This window comes from Oratosquilla oratoria, chromosome 33 (assembly GCF_046742065.1).
Source record: "Oratosquilla oratoria isolate Oo_2021 chromosome 33, ASM4674206v1, whole genome shotgun sequence".
NCBI classification, from domain to species: Eukaryota; Metazoa; Arthropoda; class Malacostraca; order Stomatopoda; family Squillidae; genus Oratosquilla; species Oratosquilla oratoria.
Genome location: NC_134809.1, coordinates 31,655,396 through 31,677,895, shown reverse-complemented (window position 1 = coordinate 31,677,895; position 22,500 = coordinate 31,655,396).

The following is a 22,500-nucleotide window of genomic DNA, read 5'->3' as shown; positions in this document are numbered from 1 at the left end:
TGTGTGTGTGTGTGTGTGTGTGTGTGTCCCGCCTCCCCTCCTCCCACTTTCGTCACCCACTTCTCCACACCTTTCCTCTCCCTTCCATTTCCCCCTTCCCTCCCTTTCCCCTCCACTTCTTCCCCATGTTTCCTTGTATTATCGTCTACTCATGCCCACATATCCCCATTTTTCAGTTACCACTTCCTCAGTCTTCCCGCTATCCCCTTCTCCTCTTCCTCCTCCTCCACTTCACTTTCCTTATCTCCCCTTTCCTCCCACCTACTCCCCTCCTTTCCCCTATCCTTCCCTTTCATCCCGTCCACTGCCTTCCCCTCCCCTCTCCACCCCTCCACTTCAGTCCACTCCTACCCTTTCCCCTCCCCTTCCCTTGCTTCCTCCCGTCTCCTCTGGACCCGTTCCCCTCTTACCATCTGACCCTTTCCTCCCACCTGCAACTTTCCTCTTGTCCGGATTCTCATCGCCGCCACCGAAGGCGCCCCGGCGTCCTGCCTGTGCTTCACGTAGGACCTACCAGCCTCGTTCACTGTTTTCTTTCGATACAAAGAAAGGACATGAGGACGCAGTGGATAAACAAGACGTAGGAAGAAGGGCAGAGCAGGAGGGAGGAAGAGAGAAAAAGGATGATCCTTTTTATCTTGTTTTCTTGTGTCTTGTTTTGTTTTGCCGTTGATGAATAACCAATGATCACTCGATATTTTTGTTTCTTTCTTTTTTTAGTCTGGTCATGCGAGTCAAGGTTTGCATTTATTCGTAGGTGAAAGTTCATTGTTTAGGAGTGGAAATAAAAGTAAAAAAGAAAACAAAGATGAATAAATGATAGGATCAAACTTTATCATACAAGTAAAAAGCTAATAGGATGTAAATTTATTAATCAAATTTGTTTTAGCCTAACATGTTTGAGTAATGACGTTCATTTTTTAAGTAAAAAATACACAGTTACTCTAATACTTTTATATTGTGACGCACTTGATCAATTTTGTTTTGGTTAAAAGATTGTCAATTTTATATATTCTTCGTTCTGAAGAGGATCTCGTTTGATCGAGACCCACTACAAGACGGAGTCCCCCCCCCCCACCAACAGAGCTGCATAAATTCGCTTGTTGCACATGCAACTTTAGTCTCAGATGCGATTTTAAACGGAATTGTAACCTTATTAGAACCTTTGACTTTTGTCTCGGCTGCACTATCATTAACCGCTGCCCCATTGAGGAGTTCGAATATGCTCCTCATGTTGCAGTTCCTGACCACAAGTAACTCTTCCTTGAGGCTAAGTCAAGCCTGTGGAGGGGATGGTCGTGGACCTGGACCCCTACAACACAGTCATGTAACTCACAGATCTTCGTTCTGGCTCAAACCATACAATTTCATTTAGTTGAATGACAGAACTCTGAGTAAAATGGAGTCGTCTTTGGTAAGGAACTCCGTGTTGCCCAACATCCGCACCCTGACTGAAGAGTTTGGGTCTGGTGAGAGTGACGTCACCTTGTTTATGGAATCAAATAAGAAATCGGTGCTTGACCCGCCTATTTTCTTGTTGTTTGTAATAAGCCACTGTATCATATTTGTTGAATATTTGATGTATTTCTGTATACAATAGTTTTCTTGTTATTGAATTATGGTTTTCTAAACAAAATAGCATTACTATAACAACTAGAATTGTATACGAAGCTTATTTTGGTACATCATGGGTTAGGTACGAATGTCCGCATTATACGTCACAGTACTGAACAGGGGGTCATGTGAATAATACCCCCCACCCCCACAGAGCTCCCTTGTGAAAATTACTTACCCCCAGGTTAATTCTTATGAAGGTCTTTCTCCCCATCCCCCCACCGCAGTGAGGTGGGGGGAAATTCTTCATATGATCCGAGATGGGTAATGGTTAAGTAGACACGCCTGGTGGGTTGTTAGGTGACGGGACTTTCAAGCTAGTTATTCTTTCGCCAACATCTCAGGAACATCAAAGGATGGGAAGAGGGAAAGAGGGGAAAGTGCTCGGGGCGGCAAGCCAGTGTGAGGCTGAAAGGCGTAAACGGAAAATTATTCAAGGCTGAAGTGGCAGTAGTTATTGAAGGAAGTGCTATTGTACCCCCACCCCCTCCCTCCCTCTCTCCGTCTCTCCCTCCCTCCCTCCCTCCCTCCCTCCCTCCCTCCCTCCCTCTACCCGCTTCTTCCTCTCGCTCCCTCTCCCCCCCCCCTTCCCTCTCTTGCCTCCGAGAGAAGAGCATCAAAGCAAACCTAGGCAGGGGGGGCGGGGGGTGGGGGTAGCAAGCTGAAGGAAGAATGGGGCAGGGGGGGGATGTATGGGCAAACAAGGGGAGGGTGGCGTCCTGGGGAGGGCGTAGGTTAGGTTGTTGGAAGAAGTAGAAATAGCAGGAAGTTTATTATTTTGTTGATGATAATTATCGCTTCTTTCCATAGGGATAATATAGCACCGAAGAGATGGAGTTGTATGTGGGGTAAGAATTCGAGGAGAACAGTAGAATAGAAGAATAGATTTAATTTTTCTTTAAATGGAGTTAGTTTCCAATCATAAGATAATGTTGTGTGATTTTGGATCGTACTAGTATCACTTTAGTACCTAAAATACAGACTGTATAAACTTTATGCAATTTAACTTATAATGGAAAGCAGAAGAAGGAGACGCAGTTTAGAAGTAACAAAGTAAAACAAGATGGAGAGTAATAGGAATAGGTGGAGAAATTGTTTTTGAATAAAAAGGAGAGAACGTCGGGTTCGGGGGTGGGGGGTGAGGGGAGGAGACTCGTACATACATACATACATACATATACTAAAGGCTTTTTCCTCCTACACGGGGGTAGCCAAAAAAGAAAAAGGCACAGAAACCACTCCCACCCATTCCATTTCCTATATATTCCACTCCCCTCCACCCTCCTCCCTCCCTCTTATCTTGGCACCTCCCGGATGACGGGTCATCCCTGCATCCTGTCCACTGCCCTGGGTCAGACTCGTGAAGTAAAAAAAAAAAAAAAAAAAAAAAAAAAGTGAGGATGAGATGCGCGTGAATGGAAGAAAAAAAATACTGAAAGAAAAAAGAGAGGATTACGCAAGACGACGAAGAAAATTTGGAGAGGTTGAAACTGCAAATCTGAAAACATCTATTGTTTGTGGTATAAAAGAAAAGATGAAAACATATCTCGAAGTGGGGAGAATTGGGAATAAGAGCTGCCTGGGGCAGCAGTGGAGGGGTAGACTTAGAGAAAGCCTTCCCACAGATTGTAAAAATAAAAGGACAACAGAAGGGAAGACGAGGGAGATGCGATGGAAGAGGGGTATATCACAATGGAAGGAGGTGAGAGAGGTGATTGGAAGATGTCAAATGGAGACAACTATAGTCTTTATTTAAATCCAGGGAAATCTATTAGTAAAAAAATAGAAGAATAAAGATAAAACCAAGAGTGGTAAGACGAAGAAATGATAAGAGAACGATGTAACACTGGAGAGGTTGGGAGAAAATTAGATAATATAATACAATAATTATTGCCTGATATTCAATTCCTCAGGACCTCATATAGACCTCTAGGGATATTTAGACTGTTGTTCAAGATGTAAATAGTGTGTTCAAGAGGGTGTGTAATGGGCACATATCAAGTATGTTGTGTTTATATATAATTGTATAGATAAATGTGATTGACTATGTGTGTTAGCCTTGCTTGTATAAATGTGTAATTGTGTGGATTCCCTGGTGGAACCCTGAAGCAAGTTCCCGCCCATGAGCGCACCTAATGCCAAGCGGCGTCATTTTTTCCACAGCATTAGACGAGAGTGCATTCGCTATCCCTAGTGTCATACATTTGTGTCAATACATTTTTTATATAAGAAACTTGCCAGCGTTTTCATAGCTACCAATATATGATTGATTAATTGCTCTTGTCGGATACGAAAATCTAAGCCTCCCACCTACGTGTTGAAAGACTGAGAATGAAAAATTGTCGGATCATTGCAGAATGTCTCCACTTCCACCATAATTCGCTTCACGCTCATGCCACCGCAAACCCTTTTGTTTATAAGTAGAGCAATCCATCATGATAAGTGACACCATTTCTATGCCATATACTGATTTCTGTCGCCTCCTGCCGTTCCCCAGCAGACACCATTAGCGAAGGCAACGCTTCTGCCATCAAGAAATTTCTATTTTCGTTTCAACAGAATACCCGTAAGAGTATAACCGTCAGTACTTTCTGAATACAACTTCTGGTACCGTGGGTGCTTTTCTTCGAGATGTTAAGTAATGACACCACCACTGGTACTTTTATTTGGTTATTTCGTTAACTCGTTTCATTAGCCTGTTTGGGGAGTTTGTTTACAAGTGTGTATATATATATACATATATATGCAAGGTAACCACTTAAGAAAATAAACAAACGGAGCAGAGCGCTTTCGTATATTACATCTTCAGTGCAAAGATGTAATATACGAAAGCGCTCTGCTCCGTTTGTTTATTTTCTTAAGTGGTTACCTTGCATTTATAAAACACACGTTCCTAGTGTCCTTATTGCATACATACATACATACATATATATATATATATATATATACATATATATATATATATATATATATATATATATATATATATATATATTATATTTACATCGGATAACGCCATTGACCAAAAGAATTTGCTATTGTAAACTACCGTAAATACAGGTTGCCCACCTATAACCATTAGCTACAAACTCATAATCGTCGAGCATCTGCCACGTAAGCAACTGTGCCTCAAGTCACACACAATAGGAGGAAGCGAAGTATGCCCGACGCCCTTCGTGCTGGCCAAGGACCTGGTGGCTGCCTACATCTCATTGCCTGAGGTAGCTTCCCCGTAAATGCTGGGTAGATGATACCGTAAACGTGAAGTGATAATTCTTTCATGGGAATAACTCAAAGGAAGGAAGATGGACAATAGATCAGGTAGGGGTGAATGATTCAGCCGAGGAGCAGAAATAGAATTGGACGGAAAATGGCGCCAGAAAGGAGGAGGGTTGATGGAGCAAGTGACTGAATGCTGTAAGATGACAAACGTGGGGAAAACAAAGAAAAAGGTTGAAAGATGAGATGGAGAAGTTTGCAAAAAATAACGCTGCAATCATGCGTCCCTTGGAAAAGGTTAGGAGAGGCCTTTGTCCAGCTGTGGACTTCGAATAGCCGATAATTGATTGGGTTATTTTTTGACAGTTACGTAGTTGTTGAAGCTGGTGATTTGGAAAGAGTTTCTTTCTGTGTAATTGATGTCCAAAAAAAAAGATACTACATATAAAAATTAACCAAGATTGTAGATTATTATTTATAGATGATGCTTTCTTCTATTACCTTTTCCATGAAGTATCGCAACTCTCCCTATTCCCAGAGGTAATAGGCAAGCAGTCTCGGAATGCCAAGCACGATGCTAACGATCCTATTACAGTGGTGGTAGTTAACGAACCAGCCGTAGTTAGGCTTGTGACGTACCAGCAGTGATGGACAGGGCCTGGCGGTAATGAGCACTTGGAGTGATGTTACAGTGAAGGTTGACAAGGGAGGAAGGAGGCAATTTCTAATGCCAATAGTTACTCTGGCCCCTGAGGGCACCTTGTTGACTTGATGTGTTTGGTGACTTGAAGGGTTACTCATCAGTGTAGGACTCCACGTGGTGATTTTGTTTTGTTTAGCCATCGTGGTGGTAACGACCTGGAAGGTACATTGGCATCGTTATTTTATTTTTGTGACTTCGTAATGGATGCATTATTATTTTTCCGTAATGGTGATAATAGGCTATTTTCTTGGCACAGTCAGTGTGGTCGATATGACGAGAATTTCCCTACTGACAAAATTTGTACTGACAAAATAATTGTGTAACAGGATATATCTATAAGTTTGATTTGTCAGATATATACAGTTATGGATACACATGAACCAACCTAATTCCTATATATTTTGATGCATAGATATTTCAAAGAATGGAAAAATAAATCCTCTAAAAATGCGGTTCCAGAAAGAATAGTACGAAGAGCATACCAATTCGGAGTGGCATATTCGTAGATGAATGTGGTATGGTATGGCATGCCATGGATTATAATCGATTTAGAATACATTGTTGGTAGTCGTGGTAGTGGTGCTTTGTGTGTGTATGTGTGTGTGTGTGTGTGTGTGTGTGTGTGTGTGTGTGTGTGTGTGTGTGTGTGTATTGAAAGGTTGCTTAGGTTAAACCTTCAGTATGGTTTGTGATATTCTAGGTTTATTATTTTTGTTAGCAGCAACTGAGACTTTACATCTCATCAGTACGAACCACATAGGTGGTCATTACTGTGAATAACACTTCGGTCCTTGTCAGTAAGTACCCGAACGTTTGAGGGGCTCCCCCTATTATGCGCATATATTGGCGTTTGTTTGACGGGTTACACAGAATCTCATACCCGGTGCTTCGTCTTATTCTGCCTTCGCTCTTGTCGGGGTGATGGACGAAGGATGAGAAAGCGATGTAAACACAGAACCTCAAGACTTTTATGCTGCTCCCAGATTAGCCGTTTGCATTCAATCCGCCAAACACCGTTTTGCACTTTATAAGATCCACCCGACCCCCATCCCGTGTCTCGAGAACATCAGGAGATTTTGTTCAGCCTTGGTAGTGTCATTCTTCAGCTCCCACCTCCACAGCTGGGTAAAATCATATGGTGTTTCTTATCGTAAAATATAGGCACTGCTCCACAGAACAAATGGTTTTAGGGGTCTCTTTCTTTATCTATCTATCTCTATCTCTTTCTATCTATCTATCTATTTATCTATCTATCTATCTGTCTCTCTCTATCTGTCTCTCTCTCTCTATCTCTCTCTCTCTCTCTCTCTCTCTCTCTCTCTCTCTCTCTCTCTCTCTCTCTCTCTCTCTCTCTCTCTCTCTCTCTCTCTCTCTCTCTCTCTCTCTCTCCAGAAACTACCAAAAGGTACGAGGTCCTGCCCTCAATTGAATGAAATCGTTTGAGGCTAGCCAGAATAAAATATCTTCGATTTTACAAAATATCTGTATTGCCTCTGAATGCCGAGATCTTAGCAGTTCGAAGGTGACTTCTCTAAGATGATGTTCTGGTTTGACAGCATGGGCACCGTGTCCCACTTTATAGTCTTTATTCTGGTTAGGACTAGGCGTATTTAGTGTTTCGTTGGTGATAACCAGCGCTTCTCTCCTTGGGAGAGGAGACTTACGAGTGGAAGAGGAGGGATTTAAGTAGGGTAGCAGAAAAAGGGATAGTCAACGTCGAGAGTGATGAGGATTACATTAAGTGAAGTGAATTAGTCTCCAATATCTGCAATCACGTAAGAATGATGCGTGACTCTGTTCCATAGGGGTCTCACTAAAACCTCCCTAATGTATTGACTGCATAAGTTTGATAAAGTCAATGCCCCTACACGTGGATTAGACGAAATTATTATTCATGTCTTGGGTGAGCGACCGGTTACATCCATGTCAGTTACGATGGCAACTACACCATTCTGCCATTAGAGATCATCACGGCGCTGGGTAATGTAAAGTGGCACACGTGATCAATGTTTTGATCAGCACCATATGGTCCATATTTCTAATATTGATAACCATTACCTCTCGCATACCATCAGCACTAACCTCATGAATCCTGAACCCTCTCTTTGCGGAGGGAAAGGAGTTTCCTTCGGCGGAATAAAATCGTCGGGTAGCAGATAGAACAAAGGTGTAAGCTGTCAGTAGCAGTGAAAGGGTTTGATATTGTGAGAGATATGGTTATCGTGAAGGTCTTTTTATGATGTGTGCAAAGTCCATATGTAGGTTTTTTTTTTTTTATTTATTCTTTTTTTTTAATAGTTGTGTTTATAGAAGAATGGTCTGTTGTAAGGGTTTGTGTGCATAATGTTGCACGGAAAGAGACCTTGAGAAGATATACGAAAAAAGTCTTCCATATTGAATATTCTACGGCAATGGAAGAATGTTTCCAAGAAAAACAGCCATCAATATGTCCCAGAGAAAGTGGAAAAAATAACAAATCTTCCGAATTGAGTATTCAACTGTTATGGAAGCGCTTCAAAAAAGAAAAAAAGAAAAAAAAAACTACTGACATATCTCAGAGAAAGTGGAGAAAAATAAAAACGTGTCGAATAAAAGAAGACAGCACATAGCTTTGCCCAGAGGCTTTGTGCCATCCGGCACTGCAAACCATGTGTCAATAATTAGGTCCAATACTTCTCCGCCACTAACGAGCCACTCTCCTCGTGACTCACCAGAGGGGGCTTACGGTAGATCGAACTATGGTAGTTAACCGTTCCTCTGCGTTATACAACATCGACCCTTATTCGAAGGGCAGGGAGGCGATTTTTTTTTTTAACATAGGAAGATCCCATTCTGTAGTGAATGGGGCCATGTGTAGTACTGGGGCTCCCCTCAGCAGAATATGATTGCTTGGCAGTTAGAGAATAAACAAGACTCAGTTGAGTTAGATACCCAGAAGATTGAGATATTTTTTAACCAATGGTAGCTTTCTCCCCTTCACACACATATACATACATATACCAAAGGCTTTTTTCCCCTACACGGGGGGTAGCCAAAAAGACAAAAGGCATAGAAACCACTCCCACCCATTCTATTTCCTATATATTACACTCCCCTCCACCTCCTCCCTCCCTCTTATCTTGCCACCTCCTGGATGACGGGTCATCCCTGCATCCTGTCCACTGCCCTGGGTCAGAAGTAGTGTCGCAAGACACAGCACATCCACAGCAAGGCCGCTTCATAAATTCACACACACCAGCATGATAAAATCGCCTAGCAGTAGGATTGGATGAAAGTACATATCTGTTAAGTTACTCGAAGAGTTTAAGTAGTTAAGTGGTTCTTGTGAAGTGTACGGATGGACGAACCAACGAAGGCATGAGGAACCGCAAAGTGGCGCGGCAATGGGTCGATCGACACTATAGGAAATCTTTAAGTGGAAAGGTTGCCCTCATTTAGCAACGTCTGCGGCCCGGTGGTGGAAGAAATGGCGGGAGTCAGTTCCTCAATAGGATAATGATTGGGCGGAGGACCAAAGGAGCACGAATGATAGGTAGGTAGCTAACCGTTCTCCACAAGCAGACAGGATGGTGGGGTACCATTGGCTTCAGTTCCAAGTACTACATTGGCCGCCGTCTTTATCGAAATTGTAGCAAGTGGATTTTCTGTCCGCCAGACATTTAAGTCTGTTAGGACACAAGGTTCGTTCAGGTGGTAAGCATGCGACCAAGAAATATGCGCTTCGTACAAACCCTCAGCGAAATATGAGCCACTGATGTGGAGGCAGTTGTACGCTGTTGGTCATGCCTGAAGAGAGAACGGAATAGCTGGAGACCTGAACGGAGATGGAAATGGGCGCGCTCGGAGGCACCAAGCACGCGTGGTCATTCGGGGGTCGGGGGTGGGAGGGATAGGGTGGAGGGGGGTAAAACGGGCGTGCGGGGATAGCCCTGCCCAAAGGACGGAACGGGTGTGCGGGCAGGGGAGGAGGAGGGTGGCTGGGCAACCGCGACGCGACGGCGGTTTTTCCCTATCGCCTTGTTTATCAGAGAGGAGCTTCTTTGGCTCCATAATGCATCATCGTGGATTCCGCAGTGACGGAAGAGAACCAGAAGCTGCTAATTAGCCCCGGCTCGGTCTGTATGGGGAAGCGTGATGCTTGGAAAGATAAAGACGGTCAAGAGCTTGAGGGTTGGGGTGGTGGGAGTCGAATGGGGGGAATTGGGTGGGAGGCGGGGTTCCTGGAGACAATAAATGAGCCCCGCAATGATCGCCGGGACAAACAGAGCAACTAACCGTTGAGCCTTGACTCGCCGGGAGTAACAGAACGACTAACCTCAGATCCTTGACCCCTTCCATAGAACTGCGGCATGTTTGTTACTATCCTGACTGACACGAGGCTGTTATATTTGTCTTTATGGCACCCCAACGGCAGCGAAGAATGGGGAGAGGTTATGACCTCTTTCGATGAATTCCATGTCACTATACTATTTTAAACATTTCCGTGGTGCCATTCCATCCCTCCATCCCCCCCCCCCCACACCTGGTACCGAAGGGATTATTACCGGAGCCAGCAGCTTTTTCAGTACCAAGCCGCATTGTTAAGATGATTGTCGTGATAAACGCAAGACTCAGCTGATGGGGGGCGGAGCCTCTTCGGGGCGGAGTGGCGCTTCTGGGCGGGCTCGACTGAAAAATTCTTGTTTTCTCCACAAGAACTTCCTCGCAGTGCACGCTCCGTCCGGATTTGTTTATCTTTATTCTAAATATTACCATAATTACCGGCAATATTACTGTTAATGGTGTCATTATTGCCTATCGCCGTATTGTTATTTATTATAATTACAGTTACCCTGTTTTTTATTATTTTTCTTGTAACTATTATTAACATTTTTTTATCATGATTATTGCTATTATGGTCGTAATTATCGTCATCGTCGTTATCATCACCGTTGTTACAATTTTTTCATAATTGTTATCACCAACACTGCAGTAAGGACATTGCCACCACCGGCGCCATATATGTCCTCTGGGGAAATGCTAAAGAGGAACAACGGAGGCGATGACCAGCATCGTCAAGAACGGGACGAAGCGTTAATATATTCCTTAATAATTAAGCCGCCGTCAGTTGTGGGTGTCGTTTGTCACCAGGATATTAAAGCGGGAGTTGGGATTCATTATTTTAACCTTTTCCATAGAGTGGAGCACTGTACAAATGTATCTGGCGGCTGACGATTTTTGTTGTAGGCCCAAGATGTTTACATTCATCTCGATTATTCGTTTCAATACTATTGGCAGTCTTTGGTCTGGTTGCCGGCAATAGATTTCATTCAGCCGAAAACAACAACAACAACAACAACAACAACAACTCCCAGTAATAAAAGGGTTGGGAAAACTGTTGTGGTTGACCCAAATCTATAGACCTCCTATGGTTACAGTAATGAACGAATTTCGTCTCGCTCGTCTGCCTAGGTTAGTGGTTATTAACCCCTGTGTCGCGACCCAAAGTTGGGTCTCCAAGCCATTTGAATGGGTCCTCAAGAATTTCTCCAATATTCCTGATGAAAATATTATCATAAGTAATAATACTGTATTCGAATACCGAAATCTAAGCACAACGTTATAGAGACGATTTAATTGAGTGCAATTGTTTTACAATTTAAATGTAGTCGATCTAGACAGGATTTTGGGTCGCTGCCAAAAACGGTTAAGAACCACTAGCGCAGGAGCTGATTCCCCATTTCTTAATCTACTTGTTATCAACATTATTATCTATTTGTATATTTATTAATTTATTCACTTAAACATATTTATTTATTTTTCATTTATTAATTTATTTCTTTGTTTATATATTTACTTACTATGCATTTGCTGTTGCTGTTGGGTCAATGCTGGGCGGAAAGAAATTTCCCATCTTTTTTCTTTTCTTCCTGCCCTCTTCACCCTCTCCTTTGTCCCCTTGTATGTTCACACACGCACGCGCGCACACACACACACACACACACACACACACACACACACACACACACACACACACACACACACACACACACACACACACACACACACACACACACACACACACACACACACACACACACACACACACACACACACACACACACGCACACAGTGTGGGTTTGCATTTATAGGAAAAAACGAGAATGGATAGCTGAACTATGGGAAATAGGTTTGGTGAATCATTTGTTTGTTTCTATTTAGTGTTATTTGGTTCGCAAATGAAAGGTCCCGTTATCAAGACAGAGTAATTAGTGTGCTTGTTCTATATATCATTGTGCACATAAAAGAACGTACCAATTAAGTCTTCAAATAAATGCGCTTACCTGTCGTTGTGATGGCCAGTCGTAGTGCTGGCTTTCCCAAAATGTCACTGATGAAGGTTGACAGATAGGGACGCTCAGGGAAAATTTATATATATATCTATATATATATATATATATATATATATATATATATATATATATATATATATATATGATTTGTGTGTGTGTGTTTGTGTGCATGTGTATATGTATATATATGTGTGCGTGTGTAATAGTCATAAAGAACACTAGTTTGTAATGAAGAGGAGCTGTTTTTTCTTTATGGAAAAAAATAGTACACAGTACTTCCGCAGAACAAGAAACTAAACAGTACTAAAAGCTGTACAGTGCCATATGCTACGTTAGTTAACGAGTTGCCGATATGGTATGTACACGAGTACATGTTTACTCATATATTTGTGTTTATGTATGTGATTATGTAAGTTATTTATAAGGGCTATTACTCTGCCTTCCAGAGTACGTTGATAGTAGGCGTGGACCGGATGTGACATAACCAATATTTTTATGAACTAATTAAAACTGAAAAAGAAAAGAAAAAAAGCAGAAGTAGACAGGTTGATTAATTCGCCACCTTGGCTGCGACCACATATATGACGCATTTTAGTGGTTTGATATATTTATCAGATTTTTTTTTTTTTTTTTTTTTTTTTTTTTTTCATTCAGATGATCTCTCGCGCAGCAGACACTTTCGTTTGTCAAAATTAACCCAATGTCCTTAAAGTATTCCTTTATGGTTAGAGACTAATGTCCACTTAGATAAGAATGCTAATCACTACGCCTCGCGTTCCCTTCGGTCTGATGTCCTCTTTATTATTATTATTTTTCTGCGCTGCGCCTCAGAGTCCGCATCTTCGGCACTATATTCTTCGTATGGATAGAAGCGTTGGTTATCACCCACGAAATGCAGATTCTGCACCAGCGGTTTGAACCGCGCGGAAACCGCGGCGGTACCGCATGGTCAATGGGCAACTGAGCGTCTGTGTGTGAAGGCCTCCATTGACTAATAATGTGATTGAACCGCCGCGGTTTAATTCAATAGTCACTGCGTTTATGGAGTCATTGAATATTACAAAGGATTACAAAGGGACACAGAGGAGGAGCATGCCGACAGAAGACCTTTTGGTCCATAACTAGGCCGGATGCGAAAAAAAACTATAAATGAATAAATGAATAAACAAATAAATTTATAAACAAATAGATAAACAATTTAATAGATAAATAGAATAAATATATAGATAATGATAAGCAGTAAACAAACAGGTAAATAATGATAATCATCTCTCCAGCTGAATTAGATCGCCTGATACCAGGATAGAATCTCAATGTCTCAAAATTCGACCTTTCGGAAAATAAAACTTTTTTTTTTCTTGGCCAAATAAAATATCCATAGGAGAGTTGAATAATAAGTTGATCAGGTTGGTAAATAAATATATAGATATATGAATATGTAAATCGATAAGTAGATAGATGGTTGAGACCAGCTGATTCGTTTATCAAGCTCAGTTACACAACGACTGCCTTGTGGGACTCCCCCGGTCGATTAGACCCCAACACGCTCGGCGGCCGACTTTTGTAGCCTCGATGTCAACAGGCGAGCCTCACTCGCCCTTTGTCGTTTCGTCCATTTTTCCTCATTCATTATCTTGTAGTTGACAAGGGTGGTGGAAGGAGTAGGCAGGGGGGAATGTAGAAAAATTGCAGGAGTAGCGTGGCAGGCATTGGGGCAGATGGTAGAGGCCTTGTTCAACAGTGGACACAAAATACCTGATGATTTGGTTGAGGTGGAAAGTTTAAGAGGGAGACGACAGCAAGTGAATAGGCAGGGAAGTTTGCATGAGTGTGGCAGAGGTTGGTTTAATTGTGCGAATGTGTGGCATATATGATATATATATATATACATATATAATATATATATATATGTATACCTATGGTAATTTAGTGCCGTTTACAGGAATGTTCAGATATACACATCGAATCCCACAAATTCACTGTTACTTCGTTCATCCCTCCATTCATCCATCCGTCAATCCACTCAACCGAGAATCGGCCAGCCATGGTTTTAGAAAGTTAAATGATACCTGAAACTTGCCAGGTACTCCTGCTATTATACTCGTATGTGGTGGTGGTGGTGGAATTGTTGGTAGTAGTGGTGGCGGCGGCGGCAAAGATGACGGTGATGGTGACGAAGGCAGTTGTGGTGGTATAAATAGTGTTGGCGGTGGCTGGCAAAAGAAGCACCTTTTGTAAGGCGTCAAAAATGGACGCAATGTCAGACCCTGGCCGCCAGCCTTCAATAGCAGTACAACAACGCTTCTTACTTTAGTCTTCGCTCTTCGTCCCCGCCTCCTAGCCCCTTCTCGCCCTCCCCGTCTCTCCCTCGCCCCTTTGCCCCCCCTTTGCCTCCTCCCTCCTTCACCCCTCTCCCTCCTTCACCCCTCTCCCTCCTTCACCCGTCTCTCCTACCCCATCCCCCCTTGCTCCTGTCCCTTCACCCCTCACCCTTATTCTTCCCTCCTCTTCCTTTCCACCTCCCTCTCCCCTTCCCCCTTCGCCCTTAGCCCCTCCCTTAAATCTCCTCCCCTCGTCCCCTTGCCCCACCTTCTCTCCCTCCTTGCCCTCGATTTCCTCTTTCCTCCCCCTCGCCCCTCGCCTTACCTTCTCTATCCACCTTCTCTCCCTTCCTCTCCCTTCGACCTTTCCCTTCCCGCTCTTCCCTTCCCGTTCCCCACTCCCCCACTCTCCTCCTCATGGTCCTTCTCCCTCTTTAGCCCTCACGTCTTCTCGTCATCATTAATTCCTGCATGACAGGTCGGGCAGACCGTCGTTAAGGCCCTCCGTGGTGGTGGTGGTGGCGCATTGTTTAGATGTTGTTGCAGCAAGCCACTGACAATGTTATTCAGCTGCGGTTAAAGTGGCCCTCTGCCGGAAAATGTTCTTGATGGGTCGGGACCCCGCTCTGGTTGAAATGACGGTCCTCGGATAAAGAATAGTCCTCCCTTTGCCACAATAGAATGGCTTGTTGAAAGAGTACCCACATTTCGTCCTATCCTTGTTTATTTTTCATCGATGGACAGACGGAAGGGGGAGAGAGAGAGAGAGAGAGAGAGAGAGAGAGAGAGAGAGAGAGAGAGAGAGAGAGAGGGAGGGAGGGAGGGAGGGAGGGAGGGAGGGAAAAGGGAGAAATCATATGAGCTTGATGACCAAGAGTTTTTTTTTCTTTCTTTTTTTTTCTTTTTTTCACATGATCCATCACTGCTTACAGAAGAGCTTGTTGAAAGAGTGACAGAAAACCTTTGAGGTCGAATGGCTTACCTCGTTTTTTTTTTCCTCCTTAATAGTTCCAAGTTTCCTCTCCTCTCCTGTCGTGTCGCCCATTTCTCTTTAATTCCTCTTTTCCTCCCAGTTCTCTTTCCTCTTATCCCCATTTTTTTTTTTTCGTTTCCAAATGGAGGTCACCGGAGGTTGTGTAGGATGACCTCCTCAGGATCAGTTTCAGGAGTGGAAGCTTAACTGGCACGAGGTAATGGATCTAAGTGACCTCAAATTTAAGGTCCAGTGCATCATTGCAGAGTTTCATGCACACCAGTAGTATCACATCCTTGCCCTCAATATCAGATTCTCGGGAACGTTGGGTTTAGTATACCGGTCGCTTCAGACTCATTCACCGGTTCAGGATTTAAAAAAAAAAAAAAAAAAAAAAAAAAAAAATATATTATATATATATATATATATATATATATATATATACGGAATGGCCGACGCTACTGTCGTATTACGAGAAGATCTTCGTATAGTTTATAAAAGCGGGAAAAGATCGAGTGGTATGAATATCTAGAACAGCGTTTCTGAACCTTTTTACCCTTAAAAACATATACCGTATCTTTCTCATTTTATTTTCATCGTAATAATAGGTTAGATAGGATGATATATATATTCAATATTACAATAACCAAGAATATGTCGTGCGTGTTTGATTATATTACGTATAGGAAATTAGATAAAAAATCAAAAGTGCATTAGCTTATCTCACTTGTTCTTGCGGAACCCTTAGGGACCTTTTGCGGAACCTTAGGGTTCCGGGGAACCCTGGTTGAGAAACTCTAATCTAGAGTCAACTGCTTCGCCGGCGTACTCCGAAGAGGGGGTGGGGCGAAAGACCGAGGGACGCTCCCTGTGGTGTCGGCCGAATTAACATTGTTGATCTTATTTCCATTGTTAGACCAGGCGGTGAGAGAGACGGGGGCCTACCCCAGGGCAGGGAGATTAGGGTTGTATGCCATCTGGGATTTAGGTCCAGAAACTTAATCGAATAATTTTGCCTTAAAGGCCTTTTTGTTTGTGATGCGTTTAGCCTTTTGTGCCCGGAGGAGGGGAATTCGACGTTCGGACCTGCCAAGCAGCGCTGGAGGGAAATTGGAAGGTTTGGGGGTCGGGGTGGGGTGGGGAAGGGGAGGGGAGTCGTGTTTTGGATGTGTTTCTATATGTGTACGAAAAGAAAAGATTATACGTATAAGCTCATGCACCACGGTCTTGGATCACGCATTGGATTCGTGTGTGTGTGTGTGTGTGATTCACCTTGGTCTTTGGATCACGTGTTGGACTCGTGATTGACAGCTATTTCCCTCCCGGAAGAGAGCTCAGAGCTCGTATGTCCGATCTATGGGTAATACTATGACCTTACACGCACACACACACCCAACTCCCCGCCCACGAGATTTGGAGTAACGACTCGAAGCGCAGCGATACTGAAATAATTTCAGCCCTGGGCAGGATTCGAACCAGGTACCGCCGATACCTCCGTACTGACAGTCTGAGACTCTACCAACCGCGCCACCGAGTGTGTGAGTGTGTGTGTGTGTGTGTGTGTGTGTGTGTGTGTGTGTGTGTGCGTGTGTGTGTGTGTGTGCGCGCGGGCGTAACGGGTGGGGGAGGTAAGGAAGTATCTGTTTGTTTATTTTAAGGGGAAGTGACGGGGCCACGGCTTGTTTTATTATTTTTTACTTGTTTTTACTTGTGGAACAAGAGGAGGAGGAGGATAACATATATTTATCTTTTTTGATCCTACCGTAAATATGCCATTAAGATTATTTTTGTTTGAAAACTGTACCCTCTACAAGAACGGTTAAGACTTAGCTGTCGCAGTGAGAGGACGCTTGAAAGAAGACATCTGTTATATCATCCTTTGAGTGGTTCTGTAACTGGTTTACATGTTTTATTCCTTCTCCGGTCAAGAGAAGGCATGACTTTGTTAGACAAAGGGCAGCGTTAAAGGAATCATAAACGAAATAGACTACAGAAGTCGTTGGAACTTGTCCTTTTGACAGAAGTTATAACTTACTGATATTTCAGACATTCAATCAGTTAAAAGCCTTTATTGGTCAGTGTCGTATGTGCTCTTGTGAAAGTTATTTTATTTGATATATTATATATAAGTTATTTATACTGGTGCCTTCAGGGTAAAGCATTGGAAATATCAATAGAAATCCTCCTCTCATCAAACTATCCTTTTCCTTTTTCTCCATTTCTTTTTCTCCGCTCCTTCCCGTCCCTCCCAAGCTCTCCTCCACATCCGTTCTTCCCTCCTCTTAATTCCCCCGTCCACGTACCTCCCTCCGCTTGGATATATACGCGGGGGTGGGGGGAACTTGTACACAATACGGCGAAGCACAGGGCTTCATTCTGAAACGTAGGTCCCCCTTCTCACAAAGGGACGCCTTCCCGCTCCCCCTGCCGCTAACCACAGTCACTGTCACAGGCGCAACGATTAGGTTGTCCTGTGCGGTCCCGGTACGGCGCAGAAGTACCGCCGTAACGGCCCGTTGCAGATTGTCGAATTGTCTTGCTATGTGTTTGTGGATTCTGTAGTCGTTTTCTTGCGTGAGCAGTCTTCGTAGTCATGAAGAGGTATAAATGTGTATGGTTGTATTGTAAATGTGTATAAAGCAGTTCAGCTGCTGCTACCACTAGTTCTACTAATACTACCACCACCGATGCCATTATTATTGATATTGCTACTCCAACTACCATACTACTACCACTATTACTGCTACTATTGCTGCTGCTATAATCATCACGATCATCATCGCTTCTGATAAGAAAGATAGCATAAATTATGGTAACAAGAGTTTGTGCACGTTCATGTGCACTGACACCAATGCACACACAAACACGCACACGCATGCACGCACGCACACAACCCGCGCGCACACACACGCTTGTTGGCGTCAGAGAAGCCAAAGTTTGCGTATATAGTGGCGACATCGACCCGTGTTATTGATGTATCGGTCGCAGTCTGTGCATACCTACGACCATCGACGTCTTACCTTCTTCGCCTGTCAGAACCCAAAGTCGGTTCCCATGGCAACCATGGAAAAGAAAACCTGCTATGCAATCAATAAATGGATACCGATTCCCGGGTGTTTGGAAATCTGTTTTGAAGTTCAGATAGAAATATGTAAAACTTGTTTTGGTGTCTGCTTTGTATGTATATTATATCAATATGTGGAGCCCATACACACGCACGCACACACACACACACACACACACACACACACACACACACACACACACACACACACACACACACACACACACACACACACACACACACACACACACACACACACACACACACACACACACACACACACATTGTACATAGATATACACAAATACGTGTTGCATAATTCAGGGCAATTGGTGACCTGTATATGACTGGGCTTTTCAGTCATTTGTAAAACCTTTTCATGGAATATCTGTACAGATTTATTTTCTAATACAGCTTCATACATCTAGCTGAACACATGCAAATTTGCATGCGTTTGGAGACATCAAAGACTCCTTTCCAAATACATATAATTTGAGTATAAATCATATGTTTTAGATACGTTTCAAATTTGATATTGCACACATGTTTTCATGCGTATCTGTATTTAGAATCTTTGAATTTGGGAAGCTTTAATATTCAATACGACAACGACATTCGAGTATTAGATATTTCTTTATTCTAGAAGTTCTTAATGAAGAGAGTTATATATCAGTTTCGAGTTAGAACAGAGAACCATCCAAAGGCCTCAGTGTTATATTTGTTTTCCAGCGTGGGTTGGCTAAAACAACTAAAAGATTTGGCTCCACCTAAATACACTCTTTTAGTTGTCGCCTTTTATCGCAGGTTATCCAGTAAACTGTCTTACCATCCCATAGAAGCCCATTCAGTCATCGGCCATATATTCACAAGTCGTGAAGAGTAGTGAAAGACTTAATGTGTGACCAAAATCGTGGTTCTTTCTTCACTAAGTCTTAGGTATGTCTTCAGTTCTTATATACCTTACATATTTTTTCTTTGCGATTTGACTCTTCTTTCTGATCCTTTCGTCCAAAATCTTGGTTCTTTCTTCACTAAGTCTTAGGTATGTCTTCAATTCTTATGTACATTTACATATTTTTTCTTTACGATTTAACTTCTCTTCCTGATCCTTTCGTCCCTCCCCCAACTCGGATTTCGCCCATACGGCTCCTGTTTCGTCTACACCCTCAGGATTTGCTGTTCAATTCCCTGTTTTTATTTTTCTTTGACACCACTGGTTTTTATCACTTCTTTCTCACAGGTTTCCCTCGACATCTCTTCGTCCATTTTGTGTGTCTGTAAGATATAAGATTCGGGTTCACGTCACGAACTCCCCCCCCTTCACCCCCCTCTCTCTCTCTCTCTCTCTCTCTCTCTCTCTCTCTCTCTCTCTCTCTCTCTCTCTCTCTCTCTCTCTCTCTCTATCTCTCTCTCTCTGTATTATATATATATATATATATATATATATATATATATATATATACATACATACACACACACACACACACACACACACACACACACACACACGCACACACACAAACACAAACACAAACATCTCTTTCAGTCTATTTGCATGCACTTCATGTTGTTCCTCTACCGCACGTCTTAAGAACCCTCCTCCCCATTTTCTCCTGAAGCCTCCGCCGTATTGGCACACCCTGACCCAAGTCTTTTTCCTCCTTGATTAATGTTTCTCACCCTTCTTTCTTTCATAGATCCCCCCTCCTCCCCCCTTTGATATGTCTATTCCCGGTACCGGCAAGCTGTCGACAAGTTTCCGGTGGCGTTCAATGCCACACCCGGCTCTGCTCCGGACTCCCCTTGCAGACAACTATTACTTCTGTTGTTCTGTCCCTGCCCCCCTCCTCTTTCCCCTCCCCTCCTGTGTCTCCCCTCCTCTCTTTGCCCTATGCCTCCCCCGTTCTCACCCGACTCCCGTCACCTACGCTCCCTCACCGTTCCCAGTAAGCGAACGATTTTGTTCTTTATTCACACATTTCTTTCTCCTCTTTCATTCCCATACTGTCAGTCCTTCCTTCCTTCCTGGATCCCTTCTGGCCCCCATGTTCCTTCTTCCTCGGGTTCCATCTTTCCCCATATCCCTTCTTCTTCTTCCCTATGTCCCCTCTTCACCCTCCCCGCGTCCCCTCGTCTCCCCCCTGTCCCCTCTTCTTTCTACCGCGTCTCTTCTCCTTTCCCCGTGTCCCCGACTCCTCCCCTCGAATTCCCCTCTCTTCCTCCGTCTTCCCCTTGCCAGCCCTCCTCACTCCCGTACTCCCATCTTCCGTCTTCTGCCTCCCATTTTCTACCCCCGTCGACCCGTATGCTTCCCACTTCACATCCCATTTCTCCTCTTGCTATCCCGTCCCTGTTCTTACCCACGTCCCGGCTCACCTCCCCCATTCTCTCCCTTTCTGGGATCGACTACCCTGTGTTCCCTTTCAACGTTAAACCACAGCGCCGAGATCTCTCCCGTTATTTGCAAAAGGCTCCACTCGTTCCGTGGGCCGCGTTCCCCAAGTCTTGCCATTGTGAAGTGTGTCCGACTTGCTTTCTCGCCGCGCATTGGGTCTATTGCTTGTGTGGTTTGAGGTCGCGTTGGCTGAGGGGAGAGCGGCCCTTCGAGGGGGGGGGGTTCGGTTCGTCTACACTTTGTATCCCAAATCTCCCCCCCTCTCTCTCTCTCTCTCTCTCTCGCTCTCTCTCTCTCTCTCTCTCTCTCTCTCTCTCTCTCTCTCTCTCTCTCTCTCTCTCTCTCTCTCTCTCTCTCTCTCTCTCTCTCTCTCTCTCTCTCTCTCTTGTTTTCACTTTCTCTTGTTTTCTTTTCTTTCTTTTGTTCTGTCTCATGATCTCTATATCTTGTTCCCTTTCTCTTTCTCTTGTTCTCTCTCTCTCTCCACCTCCATCCCTCTCTCTTTCCTTCCTCCTTTCCTGCCTTTTCCTTCATTTCCCTGGACCCTCTCCTCCACCTTCTCCTTACGACTTCCCCATATCTGTCGTTTCCCGTCGTCGCCCACGCCCTTACTTTTGTAGTCAATCTTGTGCCACTGCCAGTGTGGGGTGTCGGCTTGAGTGCCAACATATGGCGAGCAGACATCGATGGTGGCACCCCCCTTGCGCCCTCTTAAAGACCTCCACACGAGTGCCAGAGTTGATGAAGGCACCATGCTAGTTGCAAACGTTATACTCTTCGTCATTGGCGGAAGAGCCACGGAGGATAACTAGTTTTGGAGGAAGTCTGAGGGGAAGGGAAAGTGTCACCAGTATGGAAGGAGATGGTCGTAGTGGTTCGTAACCACTTCCCTGAAGAGGTGCCACGGAGATTAATGGAATAATTGAAATATTAATGTCACCCGGAAAGAAAGGAGTTAAGTCTATTCACTCCTCCTTTTCCTCCTCCTCCTCCTCCTCCTCCTCCTCCTCCTCCTCCTCCTCCTCCTCCTTCTTCTCCCCTCCCCTCTCTTTGGGTATAACTCTTGGCTGTTTATCGCGCTTATCAACAAGGCCCCATCCCCATCCAGTTTTATTACCTTTTTCATACTCTCTCTCTCTCTCTCTCTCTCTCTCTCTCTCTCTCTCTCTCTCTCTCTCTCTCTCTCTCTCTCTCTCTCTCTCTCTCACCCTCTCCCTTTCTCCCTCTCGTTCGTCCGCTCCCTCCCTCATCCTTCCTCTCTCCATTCACTCCACCCTATAGTTAACTTAATATCAATTGGTTTAAATCTGTAGTCGCAGTATCTTTGCGTATATTCATGTATGAGGCCATGGTGCAGACGAAGAGACTGGAGAATGGAGGAGAAAATGCAATTGAGAAATTAGAGAGGAGACAGGACAGCAATTACAGCAGTACATCATATGTGGAAGAAGAGCAAGGTGGACCGGTTACTGTGCCAGGATGGAATTAACCAAATTGCCGAAGATAGCGATGGAAGAAAGAGTCATGGGTGGGTAGGCGCCCACTGAGAAGACCGAGATATCGATGGCGTGGCGAGTGACGCGGTACGAATTCATCCCGACCTGGAAGACTGGAAAGAAACGGCTGAAGACAGGCCAGTCTGGAAAGGCATAGTGAAAGCGGTGATGGAGCTCCAGTTCTGTCAGCCAATAATGTATACTGTATGTGCTCTCCCGTAAGTGTCCAAGCATATGTTATGGATGCACACGTACCCAATAATCCTTTCAGGTGGAATATAGGCCGTGGCTGTTGTCGAAGTAGAACCGAAAATAAGTACTATTCCAGCTTAACCACGTCCATTATGTTTCATTTGATGAGATTATTCTTCCCGATGGCAATA